This window comes from Rutidosis leptorrhynchoides, chromosome 6 (genome assembly GCF_046630445.1).
Source record: "Rutidosis leptorrhynchoides isolate AG116_Rl617_1_P2 chromosome 6, CSIRO_AGI_Rlap_v1, whole genome shotgun sequence".
Lineage (NCBI taxonomy): Eukaryota > Viridiplantae > Streptophyta > Magnoliopsida > Asterales > Asteraceae > Rutidosis > Rutidosis leptorrhynchoides.
In genome coordinates this window covers 133792499-133812516 of record NC_092338.1, presented here as the reverse complement: position 1 = coordinate 133812516, position 20018 = coordinate 133792499, and positions in this window count along the sequence as shown.

The following is a 20018-nucleotide window of genomic DNA, read 5'->3' as shown; positions in this document are numbered from 1 at the left end:
CCTTTTGTACGTTCACCACCTGTAACTAGATCAAGACATTTAGCAAATATTACTGCCGTTGATTTTTCTTTAGAATCGTCATCCAGTCGACCAAGTACTCCAGTTCAAATTTCCGATAATCCATTTTTTGAACCCGACCTCACAATTGAGAATCCGGAGAATATCCAGGAACGATTCATAGATCCTGAACCACTAAATTTTCCTCCGGAACCACCAATCATTCAAACAGAGATTGTTGAGGAACGAACCATTAAATCAGAATCCTCTAGTGATTCCGATTCAACAAATTCAATTATGGAGAATCTGGAACCTTTAAGTATGGAAGACCGAATGAGAGCTAAACGCACTGGCCAAGGTCACGCAATTACTCATCCAGACATTAATGCGCCAGATTATGAAATCAAAGGACAAATTCTACACATGGTGACTAATCAATGCCAATTTAGTGGTGCGCCGAAGGAAGATCCAAATGAACATCTACATACCTTTAATAGGATCTGCACACTATTTAAAATAAGAGAAGTGGAGGATGAATAGATATATCTCATGTTATTTCCCTGGACTTTAAAGGGAGAAGTCAAAGATTGGTTGGAATCGTTACCTGAATGGGCGATTGATACATGGGATGTTTTAGTTGAAAATTTTCTTAAACAATTCTTTCCTGCATCTAAAGCCGTAAGACTTCAAGGAGAAATTGTTACGTTCACACAGAAGCCGAATGAAACTCTATATGAGGCGTGGACTAGATTTGGAAAGTTGTTAAGAGGATGTCCGCAACATGGTTTAGACACCTGTCAAATAGTACAAATATTCTACCAAGGATGCGACATCACTACAAGGAAAGACATAGATATAGCAGCTGGTGGTTCTATTATGAAGAAAACCGAAACTGATGCTTACAAAATTATTGATAACACTGCTTCCCACTCACATGAGTGGCACCAAGAAAAAGATATCGTTAGATCATCTAAAGCAGCTAGAGCCGATTCTAGCCATGACTTAGATTCCATTTCCGCAAAGATAGATGCTGTCGAGAGACGAATGGAAAAGATGACTAAGGATATTCACTCAATACGAATTAGTTGTGAGCAGTGTGGAGGACCACATTTGACAAAAGATTGTCTCAGTATTGAATTAACAATGGAACAAAGAGAGAATATTTCATACATAAACCAAAGGCCTGGAAATAATTATCAGAATAATTATCAACCGCCAAGACCGATTTACAATCAAAACCAGAATTATAACAGAAATATTCCATACAACAACCAACAAGGTCCTAGCAATCAACAAGTATCCAATAATACTTACAATCAGCAAAGACCTAATTTTCAATACAAACCACCACAACAAACCGATGATAAAAAGCCGAATTTAGAAGATATGATGACGAAGCTAGTTGAAACTCAAACACAGTTTTTCACATCTCAGAAACAAACCAATGAACAAAATGCTCAAGCATTTAGAAATCAACAAGCTTCTATTCAAAATCTGGAACAAGAAGTAAGTAACCTAGCAAGGTTAATAGGTGAAAGAAAACCGGGAAGTCTACCTAGTGATACAAATGCTAACCCCCGGAATGAAACAGCTAAAGCCATTACCACAAGAAGTGGTACAACACTTAAACCACCGGAAATACCTGTAACTTCTGATGAAGCTGTTCCTACTCCACGAGAACCACAACCTGATCAAGATAAGGAAAAAGAACCGGTAGTTGAAAAGGTTAATGAAGATAACACAACTAAGGATAAACCTTATGTTAAACCATACCAACCACCACTTCCTTACCCGAGTAAAATGAAGAAAGAGAAACTTGAAACCGAGCAATCCAAATTCTTGGATATGTTTAAACAGATAAATGTAAATCTTCCTTTCATTGATGTGATTTCAGGAATGCCTAGATATGCTAAATTCTTGAAAGATCTAATCTCAAATAGAAAGAAAATGGAAGAACTCTCGGCTGTTACTATGAATGCTAATTGTTCAGCAGTGCTGTTGAATAAGATACCAGAAAAACTATCTGATCCAGGAAGTTTCACAATTCCATGTTTTCTGGGTAGTCTTAGTTCAATAGAAGCATTGGCAGACTTAGGTGCTAGTAGAAATCTAATGCCGTATTCACTATACGCTAAACTAGACCTTGGAGAATTGAAACCAACCAGAATAAGCATACAACTAGCCGATAGATCAATAAAATATCCTAGAGGGATAATGGAGAACATGCTAGTTAAAGTTGGTACTTTAGTATTTCCAGTAGATTTTGTTGTTCTGGACATGGAAGAAGATTCTCAAGTTCCTCTCATATTAGGAAGACCATTCTTAAACACGGCTAAAGCAATGATAGACGTGTTCGGTAAGAAATTGACCCTAAGTATAGAGGATGAGAGTGTTACCTTTTCAGTTGATAGAGCAATGCAACAACCACAATCTGCAGATGATACATGTTATTATATTCAAACTATAGATGCACATGCAGAATTATTAGAAAAATTTCCAGAATTACAAGGAACCGGAGAATGTTCTTTAGGAGAAGGTAATGAACCAATTGATGAAGCAGAAATGTTAGCTACACTTATAGCTAATGGATATGAAGCAACAACAGAAGAAATCCAAATGCTAAAAGAAGAAGACAGATATCGATATAAATCATCGATAGAAGAACCACCGAAATTAGAGTTAAAGCCACTTCCAAACCATTTGGAATACGCTTATTTACATGGTGAATCTGAATTACCTGTAATAATATCGTCTTCTCTTACTGAAAATGAGAAATCACAACTCATTTCTGTGTTGAAAGCTCATAAACCAGCCATTGCATGGAAGATTCATGATATTAAAGGAATAAGTCCTTCGTATTGCACACATAAAATCCTTATGGAAGAAGGTCATAAAACGTATGTGCAACGCCAACGAAGACTAAATCCTAATATGCAAGATGTAGTTAAGAAAGAGATTATTAAACTGCTAGATGCAGGTCTAATTTATCCAATTTCTGATAGTCCATGGGTAAGCCCAGTTCAATGCGTGCCTAAGAAGGGTGGCATGACTGTCATTACAAATGAAAAAAATGAGCTTATTCCTACTAGGACTGTAACAGGATGGCGTGTATGTATTGATTATAGAAAATTAAATGACGCCACCAGAAAAGATCACTTTCCCTTACCTTTTATAGATCAAATGTTGGAAAGATTAGCCAAAAATAGTTACTATTGTTTTCTAGATGGATTTTCCGGATATTTTCAAATTCCAATAGCACCCGAAGATCAAGAGAAAACTACATTTACGTGCCCTTATGGTACTTTTGCTTACAAACGCATGCCATTTGGACTTTGCAACGCCCCTGCAACCTTTCAAAGGTGTATGATGGCGATTTTTCATGACATGATAGAAGAATGCATGGAAGTTTTCATGGATGACTTTTCAGTCTTCGGTGATACATTTGAATCATGTCTAGTTAATCTGGAACGAATGCTTATTAGATGCGAACAATCAAATCTAGTTCTTAATTGGGAGAAATGCCATTTTATGGTTAAAGAAGGCATCGTTCTTGGATATAAAATTTCAAAAGAAGGAATTGAAGTGGATAGAGCTAAAGTAGATGTAATTGCTAAACTTTCACATCCCACCAATGTTAGAGGAGTTAGGAGTTTTCTAGGGCATGCCGGTTTTTACCGACGTTTCATAAAAGATTTTTCTAAAATTGCCACTCCTATGAATAAACTCCTAGAAAAGGATGCTCCATTCATCTTTTCAGATGAGTGTATCAAATCTTTTAATATTCTTAAAGAGAAACTCACTAATGCGCCGATCATGATAACACCAAATTGGAATCTACCATTTGAACTAATGTACGATGCAAGTGATTTTGCAATGGGAGCCGTTTTAGGACAAAGGATTGAAAAACGATTTCAACCTATATATTATGCTAGTAAGACGTTACAAGGAGCACAAACGAACTATACAACTACTGAAAAAGAACTCCTTGCTATTGTCTTTGCTTTTGACAAATTTCGATCATATCTCGTTCTAGCAAAAACGGTGATCTATACCGACCATTCTGCTCTTAGATACCTATTTTCAAAACAAGATGCTAAACCAAGATTAATCCATTGGATCTTACTCTTACAAGAGTTTGATATTGAAATCCGAGATAAAAGAGGAGCAGAAAATCTCGCCGCTGATCATCTTTCTCGTCTTGAAAATCCCGAATTAGAAGTTCTAAATGAATCGGCCATACAAGACAACTTTCCTGATGAATATCTATTGAAAATAGATTATAATGAAATCCCATGGTTTGCAGACTATGCAAACTATTTAGTATGTGGATTCCTTGAAAAAGGATTATCGTACCAAAAACGAAAGAAATTCTTCAGTGATATAAAACACTATTTTTGGGAAGATCCACATCTGTTTAAAAGTTGTCCCGATGGAATAATACGCCCTTGTGTATTTGGAGATGAAGCCAGTAAAATTTTAAACCATTGCAACACAGGACCAACAGGAGGGCATTATGGGCCTCAACTAATAGCAAGAAAAGTTTATGATGCTGGATTCTATTGGCCTACAATTTACAAAGACGCACACCTTCTTTGCAAATCCTGTGATGCTTGTCAAAGGGCCAGAAAAATAAGGCAACGTGATGAAATGCCACAAAATGTCATCCAAGTATGTGAAGTATTTGACATTTGGGGTATTGACTTTATGTATCTAAATGGGCGGAAGCACAAGCTCTCCCAACTAACGATGCACGAGTTGTAGTCAACTTTTTAAAACGTCTTTTTGCAAGGTTTGGAACACCGAAAGCTTTAATAAGTGATCGGGGTACTCATTTCTGTAATAATCAACTTGAGAAAGTTCTTAAAAGATATGGAGTAACTCATAAAATCTCCACCGCATATCATCCACAAACAAGTGGACAAGTTGAAAATACCAACCGAGCTTTAAAACGTATTCTAGAGAAAACCGTAGGATCAAATCCGAAGGAATGGTCCATTAAATTGGAGGATGCACTCTGGGCTTTTAGAACAGCCTACAAAACTCCAATTGGAACCACACCTTTTAGACTTGTTTATGGAAAACCATGTCATCTTCCAGTAGAAATTGAACACAAAGCATTTTGGGCTTTGAAGACATGTAATCTTGATTTACATGAAGCCGGACGTCTACGATTAAGTCAACTAAACGAATTAGAAGAATTAAGACATGAAGCATACGAAAATTCGTTAATCTATAAAGAAAGAACGAAGAAATGGCATGATAAAAGAATCAGAAGTTCAAAAGAATTTAAAGAAGGAGACAGAGTTCTTCTTTTCAATTCACGATTCAAGCTATTTCATGGAAAATTGAAATCAAGATGGTCGGGACCATTCATAGTTAAAAGAGTTTTTCCATACGGAACAGTAGAATTGATAAATTTAAATGGGATTGAATTTAAAGTTAATGGTTACAGAGTTAAACACTACATAGATAGTCCGATGGAAGTCGACAACGAAGTTAATCACAATTTCAATACCACAGCTAACTAAGTGTGGGGAGAATCAAGTCTTTAAAGGATAATATGTATTTCTGTTAGAGTTAGATTGTCTGTTTTCGTATAGTTCTCGAAAATGGAACCCGAACGGTCTTTCCCTAGCAGACCCTAAAGAACTAGTCTTCTCCCCACATTCTGAATTTTTATTTTTTTTTAGGAAATGAAGACTGCCTGTGAACTAAACCATGGTCTAATGCTACACGCTTTGATCACTAAACGTAATAATGACACACTTCCGAGTGAAATAGTATCAGTAATCAGAGAAAGATTGGACGGAGTTAGAAAAGAATCCAGATGCGAAGATAATAAGTTACAATTTGGTAAAGGAAAATCAAAATCCGCAGCGAAAAGAAGAGCACGACACCTAGAAAGATGTCACAAATGCGGAAAATGGTCACATGGAGGTAAATGTTCAAATAATCAAACCTATTCAAATACCGAATTTGTTACTTTATGCAGAGATGGACCGTTCATATGTTTAGAAGAAAAAACACTGAATGCTCGAGGTTACGCCTATGTAGCCATGGAAAACCAGTTAAACCGACTATCTTATGAATGGGATAGATCATATAACTAAGAAATCTATTTCACAGGTATGTCTGTACAGTTTTTATTTTTTATTTTTTATTTTTTAACCTTTTGATAATAAACGCTAATTTGTTCGCTATAAAGTATTAAATTGGTATTGAATAAAATTAGGTTTGGCGACCGAAATTATTGATATCATTCAAAAATTTATTACATCACTGCGAAATTTAACGTTTATTCTTAAGGTATAAATATCTTTAAACAATCAACCCAAAATATTTCAAAAATTCGTCATGAGTTAAATTAGGTTTTGGAACCGAAATTACTTTACCGAAAAGAGGGGCGCATATTTTTGATAATATTTGATTGATTAAAGTGGGATAAAAAGCCAAAAAGATTTTTAATTTTATTTTTACCATGTTTTTAAAATTAATATATAAATCTTAAATTAATATTGTAAACTTTGTAAAAACAATATATTTAAAATTGTAAATATTTGAAAAATTTATATAAGTTTGGTGTGAATTTATAATATGAATTTTTAAATTAAGTTTGGTGTGAATTTTTAATATTAATTTTGAATTTTATATTTAAATTGTGTGAATTTAAAAACAAAAATTTACTTTATCTCATTAAGTTAAAAATATGATTTTTAAAATTCGTCGTAAGTTGAAGACTAGGTCTTTGAACCGAAATTGCTTTACCCAAGGGAGGGACGAGAACTTTTATTATCATTATTTTTAATCTTATTGAATTAAAGTATGCCAAAAACATTAAAAAAACCAAAAATCTTAGCTTTTAAAACAATCGCTACAAAAAGACAAATTTTAAAATTTTGTCGAGGGACGGACTAGGACATCGATCCGAAACGACCTCGTCCTAAATAACAAGGGAAATAAAATTTTAAAATTAATTACTTAATTGTTTTAATTAGTATAAGATATAAAAAAAAAAAAATAACAAACTCCGCGACTCGCGGAGTTTGAAGGTTTAAACCCCGCGACTCGCGGGAGGACCAAAATACAGAAAAAAATAAAATCGAGCAAGAACAGCTCAGTTGCACACCACAAACACCAAATACTGCGAAATACTGCGCAAAAAACCCCGAAAAAACACCCCCAAAATCACAATTTTTAACCGTTAATCATCAAATCTTTTACTAAAATCATGTTGAGAAGGATGCTATCAAGGAATTACTCAAGAAAAACGGTAAATTTCTACACCTAAACACCATTTAATCCGAAAATTAGTGTTCTTGAGCAATTTTTTCCCCAATTCGATTTTGATGCTTTTTAGTGTAATTATGCTTAAATTGTTTATGTATTATGCTTGTATAACCTAGATTGATGCTATTTAACATGATTAGAAGCCTTAAACTTCAAATTTTGAGTAATCTAGGGTTTGTGTTCTTGAGCAAATTTGGGGCTTTTTGATATAAACAGGTTATGGCCGATTTTTGTCATAAATTGTTGCTAAATTAAGTAGTGTAACATGTTTAGGTAGTTAAATGATCCAAACTTTGAGCCTAAACATGATTTTGAGAATTAAAGTGGACTTTTTCAAGTCTAAAATTCATGAACTTGATTTTTGAAAGATAATGTCATTTGAAACTTGTTTAATTGCTAGTAATGATTATTTTGACATGTTATTTGAGTTGAATGCTTATGAACTTGGCGAACATTTTCGTATATGCTTATTTGAAAAAGTGTAGATTTTATGAAAATATGAAAATGAGCTTAGGTTTGATATAAATTGATCATGTCATTGTAATTATTTTGATTGATGATTTTGCTGACACTAATGCATATTTGGATGCACAAAAATTGTGTTTGATGTGTTTTGCAGACTGAAAGGGGTGAATCTTCATCCCAAGCTCGCAATGCTCCTGCTGAGAATGCGGAACAACAGGAGGTGGATAACTACTACAAGCAAGATATACCTCATCCAGTCATGACATTTTTTGATATGCACTTGGAAGATTTGCACCCGAACCTGAGATTTGACAGACTTTGGATAGATTATCCAAAATACCAAAGGGGTTTGCATACTCTTCATTCTAAAGTTGTTGAGGTACCTAGGGTCATAGAATGGGGACCATTAGAAGCTGTAGAATTGGCCGGGCCAATTAGAGAATTACTTGCACAGAGGTATGGTAATTCTACTTTTAACGACTGGGTACGTTTATTCACCATGCGCAGACCTGTATATAAAGTATGGTGTGAAGAATTGTTGTGTAGTATAGAATTAAATGATCGGGTAGCTAGTTTAACCGATCGATCTTTTATTAGATTTTTGTTAGGAGGTTCGATGCGCCACATGTCTTTACTAGACATGGCTCAGGCTTTACGTATATATACGCCTGAGAAGTTAGCATCTGCCGATTGTAGAGGGTTGATACTAAATGGTAGAAAGATAGATGAAAAGTTTGATACACATGGTGTATGGAGTCAAATGACAAGCCATCACCGATTCAAAGGGGGAAATTACTCTTATTTGGATATAGATAGAGCTGAATTAAGAGTAATTCATAGGTTTTTAGCTAATTCGATTACACAAAGAGGTAAGAACAAGGAAAAGGTAAATGAACAGGATTTGTTTTACCATATGTGTATTCGAGACCCACAAAGCGCTGTAAGTATACCTTATTGTGTGGGTTATTATTTATCAGCTATGGTTAGGGGGATGAGACCACATAGCATAATAGGAGGTGGTGATAATGCTAAAAACGAACATATATTTCATAGCATTATTCCTCAAGAAAGACAAGCTTTTAGTTGCAATTGTTCTATTTAAAAGTGATATTCGTTTAAATAATAAAAGGTGAAGACAAAAGACAGATTCGACGAATTGAAGACGCAAACGACCAAAAAGCTCAAAAGTACAAAAGACAATCAAAGAGGTTCCAATTATTGATAAGAAACGTCTCGAAATTACAAGAGTACAAGATTAAAAACGCAAAGTACAAGATATTAAATTGTACGCAAGGACGTTCGAAAATCCGGAACCGGGACCAGAGTCAACTCTCAACGCTCGACGCAACGGACTAAAAATTACAAGTTAATTATATATATAAATATAATATAATATATAATTAATTATATTAATTATATATATATATTATATTTATAAAATAAATCATCGGCAAACAAAGAGCCAAAAGCTGGTGAGCTGTATTTACAAACTCAGCGACTCGCGGAGTTTGAAGGCAAAATGGGCCGCGAGTCGCGGAGACCCAAAGTTTGAAACTCCCTATAAAGCCAACCGAATTCTGATCATTTTTAATAACTCATATATCCATCTCTCTATCTATATCGTATATATTTATATTTATATTTTAATTTTAATTTTAATTTTAATCATAATAATAAGGGTATGTTAGCGAATGTTGTAAGGGTGTAAGTCGAAATTCTGTCCGTGTAACGCTACGCTATTTTTAATCATTGTAAGTTATGTTCAACCTTTTTAATTTAATGTCTCGTAGCTAAGTTATTATTATGCTTATTTAATCCGAAGTAATCATGATGTTGGGCTAATTACTAAAATTGGGTAATTGGGCTTTGTACCATAATTGGGGTTTGGACAAAAGAACGACACTTGTGGAAATTAGACTATGGGCTATTAATGGGCTTTATATTTGTTTAACTAAATGATAGTTTGTTAATGTTAATATAAATATTTACAATTGGGCGTCCTTATAAATTACCATATACACTCGATCGAACACGATGGGCGGGGTATTTATATGTACGAATAATCGTTCATTTAACCGGACACGGGAATGGATTAAAAGCCACTAGAATAATTAAAACAGGGGTGAAATTATGTACAAGGACACTTGGTATAATTGATAACAAAATATTAAAACCTTGGGTTACACTCAGTCGACATCCTGGTGTAATTATTAAACAAAGTATTAAAATCTTGTTACAGTTTAAGTCCCCAATTAGTTGGAATATTTAACTTCGGGTATAAGGATAATTTGACGAGGATACTCGCACTTTATATTTATGACTGATGGACTGTTATGGACAAAAACCAGACGGACATATTAAATAATCCAGGACAAAGGATAATTAACCCATGGGCATAAAACTAAAATCAACACGTCAAACATCATGATTACGGAAGTTTAAATAAGCATAATTCTTTTATTTCATATTTAATTTCCTTTATTTTATATTTAATTGCACTTCTAATTATCGCATTTTTATTGTTATTTTATTTAATTGCACTTTTAATTATCGTACTTTTTAATTATCGCAAGTTTATTTTATCGCACTTTTATTATTCGCAATTTCATTATCGTTATTTACTTTACGCTTTAAATTAAGTCTTGTATTTATTTATTATTTTACATTTGGTTTTAACTGCGACTAAAGTTTTAAAATCGACAAACCGGTCATTAAACGGTAAAAACCCCCCTTTATAATAATAATATTACTTATATATATATTTGTATTTTTATAAAAGTAAACTAATATAGCGTTAAGCTTTGTTTAAAAAGATTCCTTGTGGAACGAACCGGACTTACTAAAAACTACACTACTGTACGATTAGGTACACTGCCTATAAGTGTTGTAGCAAGGTTTAAGTATATCCATTCAATAAATAAATAAATATCTTGTGTAAAATTGTATCGTATTTAATAGTATTTTCTTGTAACATTTAATAGTATTTCCTAAAAATATAAGCTATTTTATATACTACTCTGCTAAAACATTAATTAAAAGTCGGAAGCGCAACGCTAATATAAAAAAAATAGATTATTAGTTTACTTTTATTAAAATTCGTTTTTATAAAAATACGTTTTTAATTGTTCAAAAATATAAAAAGAAAAACAAAAATATAAGTATTTTTAAGATTTTGTTAAATATTTAAGTTTTATAAAGTTTCTTTATTTTTATATAAGTTTTATTTAAGTATTTTGTTTTCATTTAAAACATAAAAAGAAAAAAAAAAGAAAAAAAAACGCGTCAAATAAAAAACTGTACCTGAGTTGAATTCTGGATCCCCGCGACTCGCGGAGTTTTCTTCTTGGAGCACCGCAACTCGCGGAGCTAACCTGACACGCCGACAAAACCCTAATCAGGCATTAATTACGAGTAATTATTATAATTATTATTATAAAACCCTAATTAGGTTTTAATTAAATATTTATTTTAGTTTTTATTAATATTTTGTTTAATTAGTTTAATTAAATTGTAAAATTAATAGTTTTAATAAATAAATAATATAAAAATAATATTTTTATAAAAATTGTATTTTTTACAACTTTTTCTATATTTTGTATATTTTGTTTTTTTTAATCGTTTTAGCGTAATATTTGTATTTTTAGCTCATATTTAGTTTTAAACTTAGTTTTTGCCATAGTTATTTTTACTTCTAGATTTTTAGGCTTTGCCGTAGAATTCCTTAAGTGCTTTTTCTTTAGACTAAGATTTAGGTGCTTTAGAATTTTGCGACGCCTTTTTAAGTTTTAGTTTCTTTTTAAGTTATTTCCATTTGGGATTTAGTTTTTATTGTAAGTTTTAATATTTTTAGACGACTTTTACCTATGTATCAATTATCATTCCAATTAGTAATCTCAATTTGCGATTATAATTTTAAGTTAGTTGTAGTAATAAGGTTAGGTTAGTCAAGTATTTTTAAGTTTTATAAGTTTCTTTTATTTTTCCATCACCTTTTATTTTTCAACCATTTTTCTTTTTCGACCTTTTTCCGACACGCTCTTTTTCTTTCTTATTTCTCGCTATTCTAGTTTTAGGACATAGATTTTTATTCTACTTCTTATCTAAATTTCTTAAAATTACGAAAATTTATTTTAAGTGGTTAAATTGATAGACATCAAAATTTTCTGGTTCGTAGTAATAGTTGGATTTGTACGTGGACCGGGTTATTGGAGCCAAACAGTCCTCAATTATATTGAGACCAAACGAATCCTGCCCCTCTGCTGCATCTTTTGGCTATTCGAAACGTGGGCAAAATCAGAAAAGTCTATTGATTGGATAACTTATTATAATTTTTCTTTCCTTTTAAAAACTAATAGGATATTCAGTGAATGCATCGAGCAAGACGTTCACCACCTTTTGTACGTTCACCACCTGTAACTAGATCAAGACATTTAGCAAATATTACCGCCGTTGATTTTTCTTTAGAATCGTCATCCAGCCGACCAAGTACTCCAGTTCAAATTTCCGATAATCCATTTTTTGAACCCGACCTCACAATTGAGAATCCGGAGAATATTCAGGAACGATTCGTAGATCCTGAACCACTAAACTTTCCTCCGGAACCACCAATCATTCAAACAGAGATTGTTGAGGAACGAACCATTAAATCAGAATCCTCTAGTGATTCCGATTCAACAAATTCAATTATGGAGAATCTGGAACCTTTAAGTATGGAAGACCGAATGAGAGCTAAACGCACTGGCCAAGGTTACGCAATTACTCATCCAGACATTAATGCGCCAGATTATGAAATCAAAGGACAAATTCTACACATGGTGACTAATCAATGCCAATTTAGTGGTGCGCCGAAGGAAGATCCAAATGAACATTTACGTACCTTTAATAGGATCTGCACACTATTTAAAATCCGAGAAGTGGAGGATGAACAGATATATCTCATGTTATTTCCCTGTACTTTAAAGGGAGAAGCCAAAGATTGGTTGGAATCGTTACCTGAAGGGGCGATTGATACATGGGATGTTTTAGTTGAAAAATTTCTTAAACAATTCTTTCCTGCATCTAAAGCCGTAAGACTTCAAGCAGAAATTGTTACGTTTACACAGAAACCAAATGAAACTCTATATGAGGCGTGGACAAGATATGGAAAGTTATTAAAAAGATGTCCGCAACATGGTTTAGATACCTGTCAAATAGTACAAATATTCTACCAAGGATGCGACATCACTACAAGGAAAGACATAGATATAGCAGCTGGTGGTTCTATTATGAAGAAAACCGAAACTGATGCTTACAAAATTATTGATAACACTGCTTCCCACTCACATGAGTGGCACCAAGAAAAAGATATCGTTAGATCATCTAAAGCAGCTAGAGCCGATTCTAGCCATGACTTAGATTCCATTTCCGCAAAGATAGATGCTGTCGAGAGACGAATGGAAAAGATGACTAAGGATATTCACTCAATACGAATTAGTTGTGAGCAGTGTGGAGGACCACATTTGACAAAAGATTGTCTCAGTATTGAATTAACAATGGAACAAAGAGAGAATATTTCATACATAAACCAAAGGCCTGGAAATAATTATCAGAATAATTATCAACCGCCAAGACCGATTTACAATCAAAACCAGAATTATAACAGAAATATTCCATACAACAACCAACAAGGTCCTAGCAATCAACAAGTATCCAATAATACTTACAATCAGCAAAGACCTAATTTTCAAAACAAACCACCACAACAAACCGATGATAAAAAGCCGAATTTAGAAGATATGATGACGAAGCTAGTTGAAACTCAAACACAGTTTTTCACATCTCAGAAACAAACCAATGAACAAAATGCTCAAGCATTTAGAAATCAACAAGCTTCTATTCAAAATCTGGAACAAGAAGTAAGTAACCTAGCAAGGTTAATAGGTGAAAGAAAACCGGAAAGTCTACCTAGTGATACAAATGCTAACCCCCAGAATGAAACAGCTAAAGCCATTACCACAAGAAGTGGTACATCACTTAAACCACCGGAAATACCTGTAACTTCTGATGAAGCTGTTCCTACTCCACAAGAACCACAACCTGATCAAGATAAGGAAAAAGAACCGGTAGTTGAAAAGGTTAATGAAGATAACACAGCTAAGGATAAACCTTATGTTAAACCATACCAACCACCACTTCCTTACCCGAGTAAAATGAAGAAAGAGAAACTTGAAGCCGAGCAATCCAAATTCTTGGATATGTTTAAACAGATAAATGTAAATCTTCCTTTCATTGATGTGATTTCAGGAATGCCTAGATATGCTAAATTCTTGAAAGATCTAATCTCAAATAGAAAGAAAATGGAAGAACTCTCGGCTGTTACTATGAATGCTAATTGTTCAGCAGTACTGTTGAATAAGATACCAGAAAAACTATATGATCCAGGAAGTTTCACAATTCCATGTTTTCTGGGTAGTCTTAGTTCAATAGAAGCATTAGCAGATTTAGGTGCTAGTATAAATCTAATGCCGTATTCACTATACGCTAAACTAGACCTTGGAGAATTGAAACCAAACAGAATAAGCATACAACTAGCCGATTGATCAATAAAATATCCTAGAGGGATAATGGAGAACATGCTAGTTAAAGTTGGTACTTTAGTATTTCCAGTAGATTTTGTTGTTCTGGACATGGAAGAAGATTCTCAAGTTCCTCTCATATTAGGAAGACCATTCTTAAACACGGCTAAAGCAATGATAGACGTGTTCGGTAAGAAACTGACCCTAAGTATAGAGGATGAGAGTGTTACCTTTTCAGTTGATAGAGCAATGCAACAACCACAATCTGCAGATGATACATGTTATTATATTCAAACTATAGATGCACATGCAGAATTATTAGAAGAATTTCCAGAATTACAAGGAACAGGAGAATGTTCTTTAGGAGAAGGTAATAAACCAATTGATGAAGCTGAAATGTTAGCTACACTTATAGCTAATGGATATGAACCAACAACAGAAGAAATTCAAATGCTAAAAGAAGAAGACAGATATCGATATAAATCATCGATAGAAGAACCTCCGAAATTAGAGTTAAAGCCACTTCCAAACCATCTGGAATACGCTTATTTACATGGTGAATCTGAATTACCTGTAATAATATCGTCTTCTCTTACTGAAAATGAGAAATCACAACTCATTTCTGTGTTGAAAGCTCATAAACCAGCCATTGCATGGAAGATTCATGATATTAAAGGAATAAGTCCTTCGTATTGCACACATAAAATCCTTATGGAAGAAGGTCATAAAACGTATGTGCAACGCCAACGAAGACTAAATCTTAATATGCAAGATGTAGTTAAGAAAGAGATTATTAAACTGCTAGATGCAGGTTTAATTTATCCAATCTCTGATAGTCCATGGGTAAGCCCAGTTCAATGCGTGCCTAAGAAGGGTGGCATGACTGTCATTACAAATGAGAAAAATGAGCTTATTCCTACTAGGACTGTAATAGGATGGCGTGTATGTATTGATTATAGAAAATTAAATGACGCCACCAGAAAAGATCACTTTCCCTTACCTTTCATTGATCAAATGTTGGAAAGATTAGCCGGGAATAGTTACTATTGTTTTCTAGATGGATTTTCTGGATATTTTCAAATTCTAATAGCACCCGAGGACCGAGAAAACCACATTCACGTGCCCTTATGGTACTTTTGCTTACAAACGCATGCCATTTGGACTTTGCAACGCCCCTGCAACCTTTCAAAGGTGTATGATGGCAATTTTTCACGACATGATAGAAGAATGCATGGAAGTTTTCATGGATGACTTTTCAGTTTTTGGTGATACATTTGAATCATGTCTAGTTAATCTGGAACGAATGCTAATTAGATGCGAAAAATCAAATCTAGTTCTTAACTGGGAGAAATGCCATTTCATGGTTAAAGAAGGCATCGTTCTTGGTCATAAAATTTCAAAAGAAGGAATTGAAGTGGATAGAGCTAAAGTAGATGTAATTGCTAAATTTCCACATCCCACCAATGTTAGAGGAGTTAGGAGTTTTCTAGGGCATGCCGGTTTTTACCGACGTTTCATAAAAGATTTTTCTAAAATTGCCACTCCTATGAATAAACTCCTAGAAAAGGATGCTCCATTCATCTTTTCTGATGAGTGTATCAAATCTTTTAATATTCTTAAAGAGAAACTCACTAATGCGCCGATCATGATAACACCAAATTGGAATCTACCATTTGAACTAATGTGCGATGCAAATGATTTTGCAATGGGAGCCGTTTTAGGACAAATGATTGAAAAACGATTTCAACCTATATATTATGCTAGTAAGACGTTACAAGGAGCACAAACGAACTATACAACTACTGAAAAAGAACTCCTTGCTATTGTCTTTGCTTTTGACAAATTTCGATCATATCTCGTTCTAGCAAAAACGGTGGTCTATACCGACCATTCTGCTCTTAGATACCTATTTTCAAAACAAGATGCTAAACCAAGATTAATCCGTTGGATCTTACTCTTTCAAGAGTTTGATATTGAAATCCGAGATAAAAGAGGAGCAGAAAATCTCGCCGCTGATCATCTTTCTCGTCTTGAAAATCCCGAATTAGAAGTTCTAAATGAATCGGCCATAAAAGACAACTTTACTGATGAATATCTATTGAAGATAGATTATAAAGAAATTCCATGGTTTGCAGACTATGCAAACTATTTAGTATGTGGATTCCTTGAAAAAGGATTATCGTACCAAAAACGAAAGAAATTCTTCAGTGATATAAAACACTATTTTTGGGAAGATCCACACCTGTTTAAAAGTTGTCCCGATGGAATAATACGCCGATGTGTATTTGGAGATGAAACTAGTAAAATATTAAACCATTGTCACACAGGACCAACAGGAGGGCATTATGGGCCTCAACTAACAGCAAGAAAAGTTTATGATGCTAGATTCTATTGGCCTACAATTTACAAAGACGCACACCTTCTTTGCAAATCCTGTGATGCTTGTCAAAGGGCCGGAAAAATAAGTCAACGTGATGAAATGCCACAAAATGTCATCCAAGTATGTGAAGTATTTGACATTTGGGGTATTGATTTTATGGGTCCATTTCCAAAATCTCATAATAATCTCTACATTCTCGTAGCCATTGATTGTGTATCTAAATGGGCGGAAGCACAAGCTCTCCCAACTAACGATGCACGAGTTGTAGTCAACTTTTTAAAACGTCTTTTTTCAAGGTTTGGAACACCGAAAGCTTTAATAAGTGATCGGGGTACTCATTTCTGTAATAATCAACTTGAGAAAGTTCTTAAAAGATATGGAGTAACTCATAAAATCTCCACCGCATATCATCCACAAACAAGTGGACAAGTTGAAAATACCAACCGAGCTCTAAAACGTATTCTAGAGAAAACCGTAGGATCAAATCCAAAGGAATCGTCCATTAAATTGGAGGATGCACTCTGGCTTTTAGAACAGCCTACAAAACTCCAATTGGAACCACACCTTTTAGACTTGTTTATGGAAAAGCATGTCATCTTCCAGTAGAAATTGAACACAAAGCATTTTGGACTTTGAAGACATGTAATCTTGATTTACATGAAGCTGGACGTCTAAAATTAATTCAACTAAACGAATTAGAAGAATTAAGACATGAAGCATACGAAAATTCGTTAATCTATAAAGAAAGAACGAAGAAATGGCATGATAAAAGAATCAGAAGTTCAAAAGAATTTAAAGAAGGAGACAGAGTTCTTCTTTTCAATTCACGATTCAAGCTATTTCCTGGAAAATTGAAATCTAGATGGTCTGGACCATTCATAGTTAAAAGAGTTTTCCCATACGGAACAGTAGAATTAATAAATTCAAATGGGATTGAATTTAAAGTTAATGGTCACAGAGTTAAACACTACATAGATAGTCCGATGGAAGTCGACAACGAAGTTAATCACAATTTTGACACCACAGCTAACTAAGTGTGGGGAGAATCAAGTCTTTAAAGGATAATATGTATTTCGGTTAGAGTTAGATTGTCTGTTTTCGTGTAGTTCTCGAAAATGGAACCCGAATGGTCTTTCCCTAGCAGACCCTAAAGAACTAGTCTTCTCCCCCCATTCTGAATTTTTATTTTTTTTTTAGGAAATGAAGACTGCCTGTGAACTAAACCATGGTCTAATGCTACACGCTTTGATCACTAAACGTAATAATGACACACTACCGAGTGAAATAGTATCAGTAATCAGAGAAAGAATGGACGGAGTTAGAAAAGAATCCAGATGCGAAGATAATAAGTTACAATTTGGTAAAGAAAAATCAAAATCCGCAGCAAAAAGAAGAGCACGACACCTAGAAAGATGTCACAAATGCGGAAAATGGTCACATGGAGGTAAATGTTCAAATAATCAAACCTATTCAAATACCGAATTTGTTACTTTATGCAGAGACGGACCGTTCATATGTTTAGAAGAAAAGACACTGAATGCTCGAGGTTACGCCTATGCAGCTATGGAAAACCAATTAAACCGTCTATCTTATGAATGGGATAGATCATATAACTAAGACTACTATCTCACAGGTAAGTCTGTACAGGCTTTATTTTTATTTTTATTTTTAACCTTTTGATAATAAACGCTAATTTGTTCGCTATAAAGTGTTAAATTGGTATTGAATAAAATTAGGTTTGGCGACCGAAATTGTTGATATCATTCAAAAATTTATTACATCACTGCGAAATTTAACGTTTATTCTTAAGGTATAAATATCTTTAATCAATCAACCCAAAATATTTCAAAAATTCGTCATGAGTTAAATTAGGTCTTGGAACCGAAATTACTTTACCGAAAAGAGGGGCGCATATTTTTGATAATATTTGATTGATTAAAGTGGGATAAAAAGCCAAAAAGATTTTTAATTTTATTTTTACCATGTTTTTAAAATTAATATATAAATCTTAAATTAATATTGTAAACTTTGTAAAAACAATATATTTAAAATTGTAAATATTTGAAAAATTAATATAAGTTTGGTGTGAATTTTTAATAATTAATTTTGAATTTTATATTTAAATTGTGTGAATTTAAAAACAAAAATTTACTTTATCTCATTAAGTTAAAAATATGATTTTCAAAATTCGTCGTAAGTTGAAGACTAGGTCTTTGAACCGAAATTGCTTTACCCAAGGGAGGGACGAGAACTTTTATTATCATTATTTTTAATTTTATTGAATTAAAGTATGCCAAAAACATTAAAAAAACCCAAAAATCTTAGCTTTTAAAACAATCGCTACAAAAAGACAAATTTTAAAATTTTGTCGAGAGACGGACTAGGACATCGATCCGAAACGACCTCGTCCTAAATAACAAGGGAAACAAAATTTTAAAATTAGTTACTTAATTGTTTTAATTAATATAAGATTTAAAAAAAAAAAAAACCTCCGCGACTCGCGGAGTTTGAAGCTTTAAACCCCGCGACTCGCGGGAGGACCGAAATACAGAAAAAAAAATAAAACGCAAAGAACTGCTCAGACAACACACACAACTCAAACATACAGCGAAATAACTGCCAAAAAAACTCGAAAATACACCCCCAAAATTACAATTTTTAACCGTTAATCATCAAATCTTTTACTAAAATCATGTTGAGAAGGATGCTATCAAGGAATTACTCAAGAAAAACGGTAAATTTCTACACCTAAACACCATTTAATCCGAAAATTAGTGTTCTTGAGCAATTTTTTCCCCAATTTGATTTTGATGCTTTTTAGTGTAATTAGGCTTAAATTGTTTATGTATTATGCTTGTATAACCTAGATTGATGATGTTTAACATAATTAGAAGCCTTAAACTTCAAATTTTGAGTAATCTAGGGTTTGTGTTCTTGAGCAAATTTGGGGCTTTTTGATATAAACAGGTTATGGCCGATTTTTGTCATGAATTGTTGCTAAATTAAGTAATGTAACATGTTTAGGTAGTTAAATGATCCAAACTTTGAGCCTAAACATGATTTTGAGAATTAAAGTGGACTTTTTCAAGTCTAAAATTCATGAACTTGATTTTTGAGAGATAATGCCATTTGAAACTTGTTTAATTGCTAGTAATGATTATTTTGACATGTTATTTTAGTTGAATGCTTATGAACTTGGCGAACATTTTCGTATATGCTTATTTGAAAAAGTGTAGATTTGATAAAAATGTGAAAATGAGCTTAAGTTTGATATAAATTGATCATGTCATTGTAATTATTTTGATTGATGATTTTGCTGACACTAATGCATATTT